Consider the following 18,310-nt stretch of genomic DNA (forward strand, 5'->3'; position numbering starts at 1 on the left):
CATGAGTAAGACTTGGATGCTGAAAACTACACATTTCTGATTAAAGAAAATGAAGATCAAAATAAATGGGGGAGTGCCTCTGTTCTTTCCAAATTGATATACAGGTTTAACACCATTTCTGCCAAAATCTCAGCAAGGTATTTTATAGATATAGAGAAAATCATTCTAATATTTATATTAAAAAGCAAAGGAAATATAATGGAGAAACAGTTTTTGAAAAAAAAAAAATAAAGTTGGAGGAATCCTGGTACCCAATTTCAAGACCCATTATGTAGTTGCAATGATCAAGAGCATGTGGCATTGGTGGAGGGATAAACACACATGACAACATAATAGGATAGGGAGCTCTGAAATAGTCCCACACAAATGCATCCAACTGATTTTTTGACAAGGGTGCAAAAGCATTCAGTGGAGGAAGGATAGATTTTTCAATAAATGGGGCTGGAGAAATTGAACATTCATAAACAAAACAAGCAACGAAACTAAACCAAAAAAACTCCTTGACATAAGGCTCGTGCCTTACATACAGATTGATTCAAAATGGATCACAGACTTAAATGTAAAACTGTAAAACTTTCAGAAAAAAAACAACAGGAAATCTTAATATTTCAGAATTAGGCGAAGAGCTTGTGGACTTAGCACCAAAAGTGCAATATATAAAAGGAAAAACTGATGGATTTAATCAAAGTTAGTAACTAGGGGAAGACCCTGCTAAGGGAATGAAAGACCATCCACAGACTGGGAGCAAATGTTTGTACACCACATATCTGATAATTAGTGTCTACAATAATTAATGAAAAATGAAGAATTAATGGACTCTCAAAACCCAACAGTAAAAAAAGCAGATGATCCAGTTAGAAAATGGCCAAAAGACATTTCAGTGAAGAGGATATAAAGATGACAACCAAGCACAAAAGAAGATGTTCAACATCATTGGCCATTAGGAAAATGCAAATTAAAACCACAGTGAGATAGCACTATACATCTATCAAAATGACTTACATACAAAATAAAGACAACACCAAATGTCAGTGATGATGTTGAGAAATTGGATCTCTCATACACTGAAGTTTCATTTTGTGTGGTTTTCTTTGTATTTATCCCACTAGGGGTTTCATTTTGAGTCTTGAAGCTGGCTTAAAAACTTTTGTCTATTTTGGACAATTCTCATTCTATGTTTTGCTAGTTTCCAGTTATTTAAAAAACTTTTTTTTTTAAATGACTAGAAACTATCAACTTTATCTAAAGGAACTGGCTGAAAAATGTTTACTTCTGGTACTTAGCATGTATATATATTCCTGTCTACACAATTATAAGTAAAGAGGTAAAAAAACACAACTATATATACTACTTTTCCTTTATTGAACCCTAAATGATCTCTATGTGGTTTTTACTCTCAGGATCCACTGATTTATCATTTCATATATGTTGGGCTAATTTGGCTGTAAGTTTTATTTTCCAATTAAACCTAAGTCAAGATGTTAGCAGTGAAATACTCTCTGAGACTTTTAAAAACTGAGGATAATGGCTGTGGGCTGATGGGGCAGTCTGTGGTCTTTCTGTTAACATTAATAATCTCTCCCTTTTTGTTGGCTGGTCATAGTTTTCCAAGCACATGGATATGCCCTGTCTTAGTCGCCCTCACAGTGACTCCTTGAGCTTGGCAGGTTTACTTCCTGAGCAGACTCTAAGGCAAAAGTCAACTGACAGAATAAGGATCCAGAATGGTGAATCTTATTTCTTTTTTTTTTTCTTTCTTTTTATTTATTTATTTATTTGACAGAGAGAAATCACAAGTAGTCGGAGAGGCAGGCAGAGAGAGAGAGAGAGGGTAGCAGGCTCCTTGCTGAGCAGAGAGCCCGATGCGGGACTCGATCCCAGGACCCTGAGATCATGACCTGAGCCGAAGGCAGCGGCTTAACCCACTGAGCCACCCAGGCGCCCGGTGAATCTTATTTCATACCAGTATGGAACTTTCCCGGACGGCTCTGACTCTGTATTTGGGTACCTATTCAGTACTCTTCAAGTTACCTAGGTGGCTCTATGCTCTTCTAGTTCTAAAATATCATAGTCCATCTATGGGCACAATAAGTAGCTGAGCCAGAAACAAAGTTGAACTCCCCTGTTTTCCTTCTCTGCTATTATGTCAACTGCATACAAGAGAATAGGACTTTGTTAGCTGCTTGTAAAGAAGAGGGAGTCTCATCTCCCTCCAAATTAATGCACCCCAGAAAGATCCCTACTATAAATATTTTGGTCGACTGCTTCTCTTGCAGCTGACTCAGAAATTGAGATGGGTTGTCTGTGGATCATAGAAAAAGTTCTGGAGATGGTGAAGAGATGTCCAAGCAGAATTGCCACAACCTTTGATAGCAAGAAGCAGCTTAACTTGTAGAATCTTGGGTCTTTCTTCTGACCACTGTAAGCATCAAGAGAACAAGGTAAGTGAGGAAGCAAAACAGTGGGCATTGAGGCATATGTTTGGAAGGCAAGGAAATGGAGGTTGTGTGCAGAGCATCAGAGTCCTCCCCAACACAAGTCATACTTACTTAGGGCTAACATTCCTTCACCAATATTGATAGAGGGTTTGAGCCAGAACTGTTGGGATGCAGGGAGTATAACCTGGAATAAGATCAGAGATATACTCAGTTTTGGTGGCACTTATAGTCTAATGGGAGACATAATTAATTAGGTCAAACTTCCTCATGGGGGAAGCAGGGGTTGCCAATGAGACACATTGGAGGGGATCTTGACCCAACGTAAGGGAGTCCTGGAAGGGTTCCTAGAGGTAGTGATATCTAAGCTACCTTAGGAGAATCATACACTTGCAAGGTGAATAGGTGTGGAGGTAGAATAGAGGGAAAAGTGTGTGCAAGAAAATGAAGACATTTGAAAGAACTAAAATTATTGCAGCTTGGTACGATTTTTAGCAATGGCTTTAGCATACAGAAGGAGGAAAAGCTTTCTCTAGGCAAAACCTCGTATTCCTTTGGTAAATTGGGCCCAGGAGCATGTACCTGAAATTCAGAGAATCACTATGAACGAGCCACTGCCCTCCTCTGCCCTTTAATAGTGTGCTCATTTCAGAACCCTGACTTCAGAGTGCAGGTTAACTCTGATTTCTGTCTACTATGCCTGGCAAACTCCTTGAGTCAGTCCCCTCTGACTGAGGTGGATAGTGCCCTCCAGTGGAAATGAAGGTGAGTGCTCCTCCTTTGCCTCCCAGACCCCGCCACACTACATGTGCATTTTCACTCTTCTGTGAGGCTGCGGTCAGCTGAGGGTCTGCACAGTTGGCTGAGGTTCAGAAACCAAATAACGTAAGAAGAGTGCTAGTTCCTATGAAAAGCAGACATGTTTTATTATCTCAGTTGTAGGCCTTTTAACAGGACTCCAAAGTAGCTCCCTTGTTCAGAAAAATTACAAATATAACAGGAGAATGAAAACTGTATATAGAAAAAGGAGATATTTCATTATTTTTCTTTCAATCCACCCCAGGACATTGGTTCACCTTTGGCCAGTGGAAGGAAATCAGTAGCTGAGTGTGCTACTGTAAACAGTTTTAACAATATAAAGTTAATTTTTTCTTACCTCCTCTAAATAAACACTGGCCAGTAGCTCAGGAATATGATTTTGAAATGTTACCAAATGTCCAGTCTTTGGTGCGAATATGTCTGGGATCAAGACAGAATAATGAGGAGGTGTGTATGTGTGTTGGAGGGAAGGGAGAGCCATGGCTCAGGTCACAGCATTCCTGACCCTGGGGGCGCCAGCACACACCCAGTATCGCCTCCCCAGGAGGACAGTTGGGATCATTTGTCCAATTGCATTGTAATTTTGGGAACATTCAATTTCATTTAGCTATTCCATAAAAATTTCAAGATTTAAGAAGATGCTAAATGATGTGGATGGAATTGAAATGCTTTCAGTGACATAATATGGCGAAAGTCAGTAGTTACCTTTCTTTTCAGTTAAATAGGAAGAATGGCAAGTGGGGGGATTGACCCTGTGCTACTTTTCAGAATCCTCTAGGTGGTGCTGCTGTGATGCTATTGGCCAGATATTTTCCTTTAGCACTTAACTATCAAGCCAAATATTTAACTTATTAAATGTCTTATACTGATGGTTAATTGCTAATATGATACTATTGATAATTTATGCCATCACATTTTCATTATATTCTCTTAAGAATGAGTCTATACACATAAATCACACAGCAGAGTAATTTCAAGAATTGAAATACATGTACTTCTCTGGTTATCATTCCATAAAATTTAAGACTTGTGTGTGTTGATGGATTTTTCCACACACATTAAAACAGGCTGTATGATTAGCTCTTCGTTACCTCTACTTGTGTTGGACAGTGTAGGACAGTGGCTTGTACGTAGCAGTTGCTAAATAAATGTTTTTCAGAGGAATTGGCTCTAGTTGGTTTTTTCCCTTCCACTACCAATTGGAGATGAGACGACTATCTGGATTCAGCTTTGTAGAACCCTAGTCAGATATTGCTGCTTATCTTTGCTAATGAAAAGAGTGGGAGGCCATTTTTCCTTTATTTCTGAAAATGGCGTGAGGGCTGTGTGTGTGTATATATGTATATGAAGTCTTCTTTATTTTAAAAGCAAATTGGTTTTCAGGTTGGTTCCATTGAAATGCAGGAATGGTATGAGAACTGTGTTTGATAATTGCTCGAGTCTTAATCAAGATTTTATTAAAATCAATATTTGATATGCTGCTCAATTTAATTAAATTAAACCATAGAGAAACGAGTAATAAATGAGTATGAAAATCAATCATGGATAAGGTATGTTTCTGTTAATTAGTTTAACACAGAAAATGTTGGGTTAAGCAATTGCTGACCATGGAAGGAACAACAACAAAATCACCACTTTGTTTTGTACAATATGAACAACTAATATTAATGAGCATGTTTTCTATGCCAGGCACAGTGCTAAACACTGTCTCTTAAGTTTCTTCATTTATCTTGGGACAAAATTCTGTGACACCTGTCTCCTCAGTGATGATCCAGACTTGGATTTGAGTCAGCATGAGTATCTTGGGCCATTTGGCCAGGGAATGGCAGAGGTAGATTTTAACACAACGATCAAGTTTTTCGCACTACTTGGAGTCACTCAGAAATAGGAATAAAAAGCATACTTTTATTATGATGAATTTTAGAGAAGTGCATTGGTAATAGTTTTCTCCCTAAAAGAAGTGTGGCTTTTATAGATGAATGATGGATGAGAAGCGGGGCAAAATCCCAAATCAAAAAGCATGAATGTTGACTTAACAGCTCAGTCTCATGACCTGCCAGAAAAAGGCAGGGGTATTTTTCTGGAGAGACACAGAATGCAGTTATTTACCATATAATTTATGCTTATTGGGAAAGGCAGAGATTTATGGCTTTAGTAAAAAAGCTCTGTAATTGGGATTAGCTAATGAAAAAATGGTAGAACTGGAGAGGGAGAAAGGGGGAAAATATGATTTCAATTGAGGTGTTTCTTCTCTCCTGGGATCCTAACCAAAGGGCTCTCGTTACACACCGGGGCAAGAATCACACTTTTAATTAGGCCTTCGGAGTTGTGCCTGTGTTTTTGGTTCTCGGATTCTTAGTCATCCAAGGAATCAGCTCTCAGAAACTAATGGTATTCTTGTTAAGTACCCTCGGCAATGAGAACAAAACTACGGCTTCCTGAACAATCTCCTGCATTTTTATTCAGCGCTTGCTCAGTAGGATGAAAGTAAAAATCAACAACAAATCACAACCATACAACTACACAGCTTCTCTGCCATAGACCGAGAAGGATTTTTCTCTCGGGGCACTGCTTGCTCAACTTCTGTCATTCGTGTAGCACATTGACGAATTTTGCCATCTCCCTGCACCTCTTGTGTTACTTAATGTGTTCCTTTAAAATGGCTCATTTTATTTTATTTTAAGATTTTATTTATTTGACACAGAGAGAGAGACTGTGAGCAAGGAAACACAAGCAGGGGAAGCAGGAGAGGGAGAAGCAGGCTTCCTGCCAAGCAGGGAGCCCCATGTAGGGCTCGATCCCAGGGTGCTGGGATCATGACCTGAGCCGAAGGCAGATGCTTAACGGCTGAGCCACCCAGGCGCCCCTAAAGTGGCTCATTTTAAAACATCAAAATTAAATGTGCTTGTTTTAACAGGAGGCTTTGTTTCAAAGTCATAAATGGGAAACTAGAGTTACTTTCTCTTAGAAGGATATGAGTGAAAAGAAATATAGTCAAATCCAAACACATTATCAAATTTTAACTTGAAGAACGTGTCCAGGGGTCATAAAGGCGTAGTTGTACCAAACTCAGACTTCCTCTTTGATTATATCCGAGCAATAAAAAAAGATTGGAAAAGGGAATAATTTTCTCATTATGTGAATCAATTTTCTCCAACAGAGTCTATTTATTACCTAAGATCCTGTTTCCCAGCCCAGCTGCATCCTTTAGCTTTTGTGATCAATAGCCCATGTCTGTCTGTGAAGTTTTATCCTCTTGCTTTACTCTTATGATTACCCCCCATCGCATTTGAATCTTAGTCTCTGTCTAATTGTTCTGACCTTATTTCTAAACATTTAGAGAATTCTGTTAAGCCAACACATGGAATGGAAGGCAGATTATAAAATGAATTGTTTCTATTGTTGGTTAACACTTCCTCTCTCCATATACTGTTTGAGATCATTTTTCTCTAAACAGATGTGGCAAATTTCCAATAATAGTAAAGTAGATGTAATGAGTGACTTGTCTTTTCAGCCCTTCTGACCTTTATACACCCACTTCCCCTCCAGAGGTGACCACCGTCATCATGTTTTCTGTACTCTTCTGGAGATAGTTTGTGTATGTGGAAATTTACTTGAACCTGTGTGTCTCTCCTTAAATTTCACATGGACGAAAGTACACTCGACATGTTGTTCTACATTTTGCCTTTTTTTTTTTTAAACCCAACAATATTTTCTGGATGTAGTTTCCAATTGCTGTATGTGGCTGTCATCCATTCTTTTAAATACTACATAGAGTGCTCCGTGTACGTAACTCGTCCCCTTTTGATGGGTACTTAGATTATTACTTTTTCTTCTACAAACAGTGCTGTAATGTCCCTGCATAGTTCTCCTTGGGTCTATGATGACCAGTAAAAAGTAAACCTGCTTCTGGACAGTGCTCACTCAAATGGCTGGCGTTCTACTTACAGGAATTAGAGAGGGTAAAGGTGGTCATATCTCTTTCATGAGGATGCCATGCTCTTTCTTTTTCCTCACCCATAATATAACATTTATATTTGTCACGGTGCTCTGCACAGCATGTAGTATTTGCACATGGAGTTATGGTTGTAAGTTACATTTGTCACATGTGTCCAATCCTACTTAATCCTCCCTTGTTTCGATCACATTTTTTGGGAAAGATTTTATTTATTTATTTGACAGACAGAGATCACAAGCAGGCAGAGAGGCAGGCAGAGATTGAGAGGGGGAAGCAGGCTCCCCACTGAGCAGAGAGCCCGACGTGGGGCTCGATCCCAGGATGCTGGGATCATGACCTGAGCCGAAGGCAGAGGCTTTAACCCACTGAGCCACCTAGGAGTCCCTCACATTTGAAATTAGTTGTGTGGCTTTGTGCCTGTCTCTGAGTGGATGACGAGCTCCATGAGGCCAGGGAGGGACTCGATGTTATGGAAAAATCTTCAACTTCTTTAGCCTTAGGGAAAATGACTGCCGTATTATTTTAATAGCAAATGGATGCACATTCCTCATGGAGCTTGAGTAGGGAATATGAGGGAAAAAAAAGAGAAAAGGAAAACAACCCATGGGAGCTGGGGTTGCTATTTTTGACCACATTAGAATTGGGAAATACCAGGAGTCTCATAGGAAATATTATCTCACTGGAAGACGATCCCGTTCTGTTGGCCAAAGAACAGGTCTGTAGTTAGTTTTGTGCATATAAAACTTGCAGACCCAGACAGAGGGCCAGTATACCTTCTGGCTTAGCCTGCCATTTATTATCATTCACAAGGTGGTGTTAGATGCTCAGCTTTTAAAAGAACTGGCTTTTCAGCAGTATTTTTTACCCTTGAGAGTATATATAGAGAGCTCTGTGTTGTATATTAATCAGGGCTTTCACGACTCGCTTTGAATGGTATTCGAAATGTGTCTGGGAGTGTGGTGAATGAACTATGCCCAAAGTGTGCTCTATTATTTATTACTCAGGAGTCTTTCCATCTGAGACATAGACTGAAATTAAAGGAACCTAATACCTACCTTTAATAACTCAATGTTCTTCCCAGTTTCTGCTCCTTATACACTCCTGCCCCCAAAAGGTTTCTAGGATTTGATAACCTCATAAGAGTCAGTTTGTATCTAAAATTGTACTAAAATTTGTATTTTTAAATTCCCCACTCTTTCTGTGGATGTGTAGCCCTCAGAGCATACCGTGCTATGCAGACAGTCAGCAAACATGCCTGGAAGCTGTTCCTTCTAGAATCACTTCCCTCCCTTTTCCCAGATGGCAAGTCTTACTCATCCTGCAAAACCTGGTTCAAATGTCATTTCCTCTTCTGCCCTCCCCGACTGTCCCAGGCAGTGAGTCACGCCCTTCTCTGTGCTCCCATCATCCTCTCTGTATACCCTGATCGTATGCATTCCCAGTGGGTGGGTGGGTGGGGCAGTATTGTCCCCAAGGGAGCAAAGTTTCTTTCTTGGGGGACAAAAAATAGTATTCTGTGAATGCATAGAGCACAGATATACATACAGCATACAAACAGATATACAGTTTATAAATTTCCCTGTTGGTGCAGAGATTAGGAAAAAAGATATCTAAATATGCTTATAAAAAACACAAAACTTCCATATGTGCACAGCCCAGATATCAACCAGCTGCCTCAGGTCACCAGTATGGTGAGCTATACTCATCCACAGCTGGTGGACACCTTTCCCTCTGATTCAAACAGCCCTGCTTCCCCTATCTCACAGCAACCCACAAGGCACAGCTGTTCCATTGCTCTTACTTCTACAAGCAAACTTCAGGTCTTTTTCAAGGTGGGGTGTCACTTTTTAGGTAGTACTTGTGTATTTCTTAACCGTTTAACATGCAACCACTTTTACTACGTTCTTTCTTTATGTCATTCTCCAAGTTTCTGAGTGTTGTGCCCTCGCTCCACCTTCTCCAAAGACGCTGTGGTTTTGGTTGTGTGATTCTGTGGAGTGGGCTGGCATTTTAGGAATGCGTATAGTGTGTTATGTCAGAACCGACCGTACTTAGATGCTTGCCTCTGATCTAACAAATTAGTTGGGATTTAAGAGAAGTAAAACAATTTTCAACTGAATAGGATTGATTTTTTTTTTTTCCTTCTATGGGGCATTTTGAAATAAGAGTGAAAGAAAGAAGTACGTTAATCCATATGCATAGAATTGCCATACTGTAGTAGCTCAGAAGTGGACCCGTGCAGATGAGCCATGCTGGTGACTCAGACACCATTAATGGCATTATTATAAATGATGTGATTTTCTAAAATGGTGAATAACTTCCAAAGTTCTGAACAAAACAAAGTAGACCTCTGTCTTGATTTACACAATAGTTGCTTTCCTAGAAAATTCATTTAAATTAACCCCATGCAAACTACCTTCTCCCCATATTTATAACTAAAATGGAATTTGATTCTGGCCAGTTATATGTAAACACATTTTTCATCATGGCATGGGGAAAGTGGACAGTTCTCTTATCTGCTAAGAGACATGCAGGCCCCTGCCCACTAAATAACCGTAACACCCTTCCCCATCATGTGACAATCCAAACTGACCACCACAAATTTCTGTCGTGCCCCCTGGTGAACTACTGGGCTATTGCAGTGCACTTCAGATAAGCTATAAGTAGGATCAATGGGAGTTCCTTACTTGGGCCAAGAAAATAACTGTACAGAGGAAAGAATGGAGAAAAATGATTTAGCACTAGGAAGGGTAGGAAAAGTTCAGACATTTTTGCTGACAGTAGGTGAAATATGAGTAAATAGTGTTGTATGACCTAATATCCTTAGGCTGATTGCAGGAAGTACAACAACTGCATCAGCGTTGTCTGATGGAAATACAACATGAGTACAGATGTAATATCACATTTTCTGGTAGCCACATTTTAAAAAAGGTAAAAAGAAACATATAAAATTAACTTTATGATTAAAACTGTTCAACCCAACCCACCCAAACTAGTGTTTTTTCAAAATGTAAACAATATGAAGTCTGTTAATCAGATACTTTACACCTATTTTTTGTACTAAGTCTTTCTAATTTTGTACTTAGAGCACATCTCACTTTTCAAGTGTTCAAGAGTTCTGTATTGCTCCCAGCCAAGGAGCTCCCAATCCTGTTGGGTTATCATGGTACTTACAAGTTAAAATATTAGTTCTGTATTTTCTAGGACGCTATTAATGGCAAACTGAGAAACCTCAACTCACACCACCTTAAACAGTAGGAACATTTATTCTCTGACTTAAGTCAAGAAGTAGCCTATGCTCTAGAGTCGGTTGTTTAGCAATTAATGCCTTCACCAGAGATGGAGGTTCTTTCCATCCTTCCATCCTGACTTTTTCCTTGTGGGCCGTGCCTCTCACAGTTCTAAGATGGGGTCCAGGAGCAAGATGGCTCAGGTTTCCTTGTCTGTAGCTCATGTTTCCTTGTCTGTGTCTGGAAGAGGGATGAAGACACCTGTCCCACAAACTTGAAATATCCCTTCTTTCTTTCAGTCTTATTGGGCCCAAATGCCAAGTCCCAGTTGGCTTACACAAATCACCTGGGTCAGACTATTGGCTATTCTTGTGATGGATGCTGGAATGCCTCTGGCTGGGCATTTCCTCTTCACCTGCTCACAGAAGAGACGCCATTTCTTATCCTAATCTTGCTTTCTTCAGTCATTTACTCTCTCTCACTGCCTCTGAAGGTGTTTGCTTTTGTGACCTCCTTATAAAACCTGGACTCCAGCAATTTTTGGTTGAGCCACTTGCATTTAACTTTGATTTAAGGCAGTATAAAAAATGGAGTAGGTTTAAAAGAGAGCTAAGGTGACGAAGAGAACTGAAATCATATGGTATGGAAGATGTTGAAGGGAATGGAGGTGCAGACCCACGAGAAGCAGAGGATGGGGATAGGATGGAGCATCTGAGGTGTCTCCGGATGGTTTGCCTGCCTGTAGCAGTTCTCTACTCCCATTGATGTAGCTGCCTTGAATCGGTCCTGGAACTGGAAGCCAGGTCATTAAGCCTGTTGGAATAACACATACAATAAGAACCGATAAGCCATGACCGAGGCCGAGGTGCTTGTCTGAGAATAAAGCATTTAAACCTCAGTGCCTGAACCTGGTTTCCTCTTCCATCTCTCACCTCATTCCTCTGTGTGTGGTTTGAGGTTCTGTGCTTGGTTCTGGGCATGTAGTATGGTTTTTAACACTTTTGGGATATGATAAATTTATGAGTGATCATGTATAAATGATTTTGTATGAATTACTACTAATCTTTATGGACGCTCTGAACTAAGTACTGTTTTGTCTGTTGTCTTCTTAAATTTTCACTAAACCCCGTGAAGCATGTGCTATTTGTATCTCTGTCGTACAGAGGAGCAACAGAGGCTTGTGGAGATAAGTGAACTTATCCATGCCAGGACTGACCAGCCTCAGAGCCTAGGAAGCCTGAGAACCTAGGATCTTAAATATTAAGCCCAAGGGACGCTAGGGGACTATGTGTCCCCTTGATGCACATGACATTAGAAAGAGCAAGTTCTTTTACCAATTCCCCGTGATACCACTGGAGCATGTGGCTGAAATGGAGAGGTCATGACTGGGGTGTGATGTGGCTATTCTTTTTCACTTTCTGAGTGGCCTGCTCTTCTCAGGGGTGTGTGGGATTTTTATACCAGGGACGAGCTTTTCAGTTCATTTTGTGGGCTCACACCTGTCTCCACTCTAGCCTGATTCTGCTTCTTTGAGCGTTGTGTGCCCTCACAGAATAATGTATGCCATGGAAGCTAGTCTGTATTTATGAAATCAGGCTTTTTCTGAGGGCAGTGGGATGCCGTTAATGCATTTTTGAAGAAGGAGGAGCACTTTACATTATGTAAGCATTGTTCTGACCTGTTTTGGGGAGATGAGTGGTAAGAAGGACCAAGACTGAGAGAGTTCAAGAGAACCTCTTCCCTAGGGAATAGCTCTCCATCATCTCTGAATTTCAGCCCTGTTCCGTACAACACTGAAGTCCCCTGCATCATATGGGAGGCAGTTGCAGGGAATGTGTTGAGAAAAGAGGGAATGAATCAGCCTGCGCAAGCTCACTCTTTGACCTGGGAGATGTGTGTTCGTTGTCCTAAGGCTCTCTTCACCTCTTGTGTCTCTGCCCATGAGCCCTGAAGAACCCAGATTTTAATAGTTGTTTTGGCAATTCATTACCAACTGAATACCCAGGGAATAACTGGGGGAAATTAGAACTTAGAAATCCTAGGAATTAGAAATCCTTCCATGAACAAGGAGAGAGTAGGCCATTACTGTTTTATGGAAGGAAATTCGAGATAGAAGGATGAAATATTGCTCAACTCCCAAGAAGGTATAACAGCTGACGTTGACTGTGTACTTAATGTAGGCTATGCATTACTTACTTAATTCTCTACCCAAACATCTGAGGGAGTATTCTTATTCCCATTCTACAGGTGAGTACATTGAGGCCTTGAGAGGTCGAGTGATGCTCTCAAGGTTACATGCTAGTAAATGGCAGAGTGTAATTCAAACCCAAGCTCTCTGAGTTCAGAGCCAACACTTTACACCCTGATGACTCTGGATTCCCTGACTTTCAATTGATGAAACCTGAGTTTGTTCCTCTCCACAAAACAATTGATACCATGCTATGAAACGTTTAGCAAGGTTGAGACTCCTGAAAACTAGCGCTGGCCAAGTGTCACACAATCCAAATTACATACAGTATCGACATACAGGTAAAAACATAATCTCAACATTCTAGCGTGAGGTGTGGTATCAGGTAGTACACAATCAATTGTCAAGCAAATGGCTTAGCAATGGAGTGTTAAAGCATCTCTACAAGGTATAAATAAATAATAACGTGGAAAGAAAGACATTTGCTAGATGCAAGATGCCAGCTGTAATTTCAAGAAAATGTTGATTGCGTGCTTTAGGAACTACTTCACAAAGCCTTGCTCCAGTACAGATTTTCCTTGTAAGGTAGCATGAAAAAAAGAGAGGTTTTTATTTTTACATGGAGTTTATTGTTTCTTCGTCAGCAGCTGTGCCAATGTGGTGTTGATTATGCAGAGAAGAATTATTTTGATTATTGACAGTTGGCATTCTTCTCATAATTTGGAGTTCTTCATCTCCGAATTGTTTCCTCACCTCCTCTCCTGTCTGCACATGAATAAAAATCTAAAAGCACTTGCCAGGATCCTTACCCAAGGCAGCTGTTAGGAGGAATGTAGTTGAAAGTTCAGATGCAATTTGACGTGAAACTCTCCCTGCTGGTTGTTCCTTTCTCTGAGCCTCACTGCAGAGAGAGGGAGCTTGTGAGGTTCATCATGAGAGTCTGAAAGGCTTCTCTGTGAGGAAGCCCTGCTGTCTTTTGGAGCACCTTTCCCCTGTGTCTTTGTCTGCTGCGCGGGCGCCTCATCTCCCCTAGCCATGTCCATTCAGAATTGTGTGCCAGCCGGTCAGCGTTGGCTCAGATGAATAGTCTGTGCTCCTTCCTGTATTTTTCCTTAGGAAAAAGCAACAGAAAATGTTCTAAACAAAACAAAAAGATCCCCCTTTGAGGTAATTTTCTTCTTCTTCTTTTTTTTAATTGGACTTTTTTTTTTAAAGATTTTATTTATTTATTTGACAGACAGAGATCACAAGTAGTCAGAGAGGCAGACAGAGGAGGTGGGGGAAGCAGGCTCCCTGCTGAGGAGGGAGCCCTATGTGGGGCTCGGGGCTCGATCCCAGGACCCTGAGATCAGGACCTGAGCTGAAGGCAGAGGCTTAACCCGCTGAGCCACCCAGGTGCCCTTTATTTTCACATGTGCCTATAACTGATTCCTTTGGTATGCTATTCCTGTCCCATTGCCTGCCTGTATAGATTTTAGTATTTACTCCAGTGTCAGCCTTAGGTGAGACACGCCTCAAGTGGCAGATCCCACCTCAAGCTTTCTCTCCAGGCCCGGAGGTAACACCCCTGGGGACCACCCTCCATGAAGGGGGGCAGAAGCCTGTGGGAAATGGCCCAGCTTCTCCTTTTTCAGGTGGGCAGTTCTGAGAGGTGCTTTATCTGCTTCTCAGAGATCCTGGCAGAACTGAACCGTGTTGTCTGCAATAGTGACCCCCAACGTACTTCCTTTTCTTGGCTTTTCCTATTTCCCAGGATCACCTCACAAACAGTGTGTACCCAAGTCCTTGTCTCAGGCTCTGCTTTTTGAGGAAATACAAACTAAAATAGCAAAACAGAAAATACTGTTCCTCACTGAATTGATTCTCTTTCCCTTCCTCATATTCTTACTCATTTTTATTGTTTTGGAGTAAATACTAAAATCTATTCTTTAAAGAATGTAGGAGTAATATAGGTACACTGAAAAAATATTTTCTGTATCTATGCACATATGTATATGTATGTTTTAAATTTTATGTATATGTATATATACATGTATATATTATATACACATGTATGTGTTTTATACATACATGCATAATTGTTTAGATATGTGTATAGGTGTGTGTGTATATATATATATATATTATTTACATTAAAATTATCTCTTTGTGGAGAAAGTACATCGTGGACAAAACACAGTTTTGGATCAGAGAGACCTGAGATTGAATCGTAGCTCTGTAGCATTCAAGTCTTACATATTTGGGATAATTATTTACCCTCCCAAGGCCTTGGTTTGAGCTCCTGCAAAATAGAGTGAGCATACATGCAGGGTTGTCATGCATTAATTGACATTGTATATGTAGCACACGAGCATGTTTCTGAGCATTTAGCAAGCATTCAGTGTGTTTCAGTGATAATATAAAAAGCAAAACAAAGCAAACTTCTCCACTAAACTGTAATACTCCCCCTACTCCCTGAGGGGTTAGGGAAGGGAGGGGGAGGAAACCACTGTATCTGCTGTGTATCTTTCCAGAATTTTTCCTATGTTTATACAAACTTTCTAAAAATATGCATATACACATACATACACATATATTAATAGGTTGAACATTAATATATATTATATGATAATATATATTAATAGAGGGAAGGCCGAAGCAATGGTATATTAGTCAAGCTTCTCCAGAGAAACAGAAATGATAATACACATCTATATGAGGGGAGCTGGTGAGATGTCTGTGGTCTAGTCATGGAGACTCTTTGACTCTCTTAATTCACCAGAGACTTCCTATTCCCACAAGCACCTTTAAATAGATTTGCCTTCTTGGGCTCAGTCTTCCTTCTTGATATCCAGGCTCACAACCTACCGTTTAAGGACATGATCTCCAAGGATGCCTTGGTGATGCAGGATAGAGCCCTTCTTGGGAGAATAACAGTCCTGGCACCAAAGCAGACCCGGGGTAGCTGTTAGAGCAATGCTCTTTGTAAGTGCTTGTGCCTTCTCTGAGGGTATTAGACAACTAAGACACATTTACATAACCTCTTAGCAAATATATAAGTCCTTCAAAATAGGATTTCTGAAGGCTGTAGACAGACTACCCAAAGCCAAAACTCTTTCCATGTGATTTTACCTCAAAATCTGTTTGTTCTGGATGTGTCTCATGCCCAGCCTCAGGAAGGACCCTTCACCTCCAAGGAAGGCAGAAAAAAAGAGAACTAGGTGTGATTTAGGATTTCCCAGCTTCTCTCCTACCTGGAAGAAAAAGAAGATTCCTGCTGTTGGATGATATGAACAGAGGCTCTGAGAAGGAGGAGAGACTCCTCCAATTTGAGTAGCCCTATTTTGATCTACAGCCCAGCATGAGCTGCGGTGGTTTTCAGGGGCCTGCACTTGAGTCAAGCCCTCCCTGTGGATTCCACAAGTATACAGAGATGATAATATACTCAAACAATCCGATGTCAGGCATCAGTTTCTTCCCTTCACCTCTCCTCCTTTCTCTTCTATTCTAGTCTAAGTTATTGTATTTAATTACTAGACATTCTAGCCTATGCTATTTCATTCCATTTAAACTGATGACTTTTTTTTCCTGTATTATTCTGCTCTATTACATTCTATCTCACTCCATTCTGTTCTACAGCCATGTGTTGAGTCTTGTTTGATGCAAGGGTTTTTGCTAAATGTTACCAAAAAAATTCTTGCATGAGTGTGTGTGTGTGTGTGTGTGTGTGTATGTGTGTGTTGGGGGGCAATTGCACACACGTGTCTTTTGAGGAGTAGTTTTCAAAATACCATTACGCTTGACATAAATTCCATATTTCCTGCACCCTTCTCTAGGAATACGCAGGAGGAAATCTCAGATTAATCTGAAATATTACAGAATAAAAATATACCTGGAAAGTATTGGTACTAACAATGAGTTAAGGAGAATTCAAGGTTTTAAGCCCTTTGTGTTTCTCTGCTAGTGATTTTTCAGAGACTGTATTTACTAACAGTGCAAATCCTGTATTAAATTAAGATAAATTGAAGTCTTTTTGCAAGTTGGGAGCTATCATATAACAAGAAAAGACTGTAAGGTAAATACAATATCTGCTTTCAGATTTATTTCTCAACCATCCTCTTTCAGTGTTGCTGTGAAGTGTACCTTGACATCTTTTTGTTTGTTTTTCTCCTGAAAGTCAGTTATTCTGGGAATAATGTGTTCTTGAGAGCCAATTTAGTGTCATGGTTAAGGTCATGGGCTTTTTAAAGAGCTGAGTTAGAATGTCACTTCTACCAACTCCAACTCTATGAACTTGGGCATGTTCCTTAAGCACTTGGATTGTAGTGGTATCTCCTTCATGATGTTCTCGAAAGAATTAAATGAGATAATCATGTAAAGTCTTAGGATCATATTTACCAATATTAAGTGGCCAACAAATATTAGTTGTTAGTTGGGAAATAGGGAAAATATAATAACTCTTAGGGGGATTTTGAGTATTAACTGATGCTTGTAAAGCATTTAGGTCACTATGTAGCATAGTAAACACTCAATAAATGTTCATCATTGACATCATTGTTTTTGTTAGTACATGTTATTTGTAAAATGTGGATAATGTAATTAACTTAGTATGGTTATAAATACTAACTGAGATAACATGAGTGAAGTATTTAGCACTGTGTCTGGCACAGAATGAGAGCCAAATGAATGATTAAAGTCCTGAAGGACAGGAACTGTGTTATTTACTCTATTTTACCCCCAGCACCCTGGCCAATGTTTAGCACATCCAAGGCATCCAGTAAATATTTTGTAAATAAATAAGTGAATAATTGTATTATTAATTATGTTCTACTCTATCCCAAATATAAAAGGAAATCTTGGAAAAAAGTTCTGGTCTCCTTTAGAATGTGATGACCCCTGAAAAATGGGGAATAAAATAAACCCGAGGAGACAGGATGTTCCCAAACTCTGAGATCATCGTCATAATCCCCTACATTAGAAAGGTCTTTATGGTTCACAAAGAACTTTCACATCCATTATGTCATTCAGCATTAAAAAAAAAAATAAAAAATAAAAAAAACAGGCAAGAAATGTCCTCAGGGTCGGTGTGGACAAGGAACTCAATCTCTTACAAATGATTTAAAAGCCATTTTGTCTTGCTACAGATATTGCTTACAGAAGACTTAAGGCACAGCAATGCTACCCAGCTTGATTTAGCTTAAAGAAACCTTTCATGACCTTATAAACAAACATAGCCCAGTGGGAACCCAAGTGGAATTTCAGAATTTTGAAGATGAGCTGAGAGAATTTGCTCAGAAATGGGACATATTAAAACAATCTCTACCAAAGGAGTGAAACAATAAAGAGATTGACTCAGAAGAGAACAAAAAGGCCAGTGCCACTTATTGGTGAGCAGTGAGCTCCTGACTCATTATAACTGTTGACTGCGTAGCAATAATGTTTGGGAACACTGCAATCTCGAGAGCGGGTTTATAATGATGTTCATCTGCTCATATGGATGGACGGCCTTACATAAACTCTGATTGCTCATGGAAAGAGCTGCTTCTCCTTAAAGTAAACTACCAGAATTGGAGTGAGCAAGGCTGATTAAAAGATATTTTTATGAATATAAATATCAGGCTTTAAATGCCTCTCCTCTGATATAATGTTGTGTGTTCCTGCATGTGTTGGGTGAATGTGTTTTGACCTTATGTCCTGAGTG

The 18,310-nt window shown here is 39.9% G+C and overlaps 1 long non-coding RNA gene across 1 annotated transcript in view; it reads left to right on the forward strand.

The window, feature by feature from the left end:
- The window catches only part of LOC309853223, a 572,893-nt gene that overhangs the window by 7,529 nt on the left and 547,054 nt on the right, over positions 1-18,310 (forward strand). Inside the window, exon 2 of the long non-coding RNA XR_014305583.1 lies at positions 2,277-2,441. This is a non-coding gene — a long non-coding RNA (uncharacterized lncRNA). The remainder of the gene's footprint in view (positions 1-2,276; positions 2,442-18,310) is intronic.

Source organism: Mustela nivalis (genome assembly GCF_964662115.1).
Source record: "Mustela nivalis genome assembly, chromosome: 18".
Classification (NCBI taxonomy): Eukaryota; Metazoa; Chordata; class Mammalia; order Carnivora; family Mustelidae; genus Mustela; species Mustela nivalis.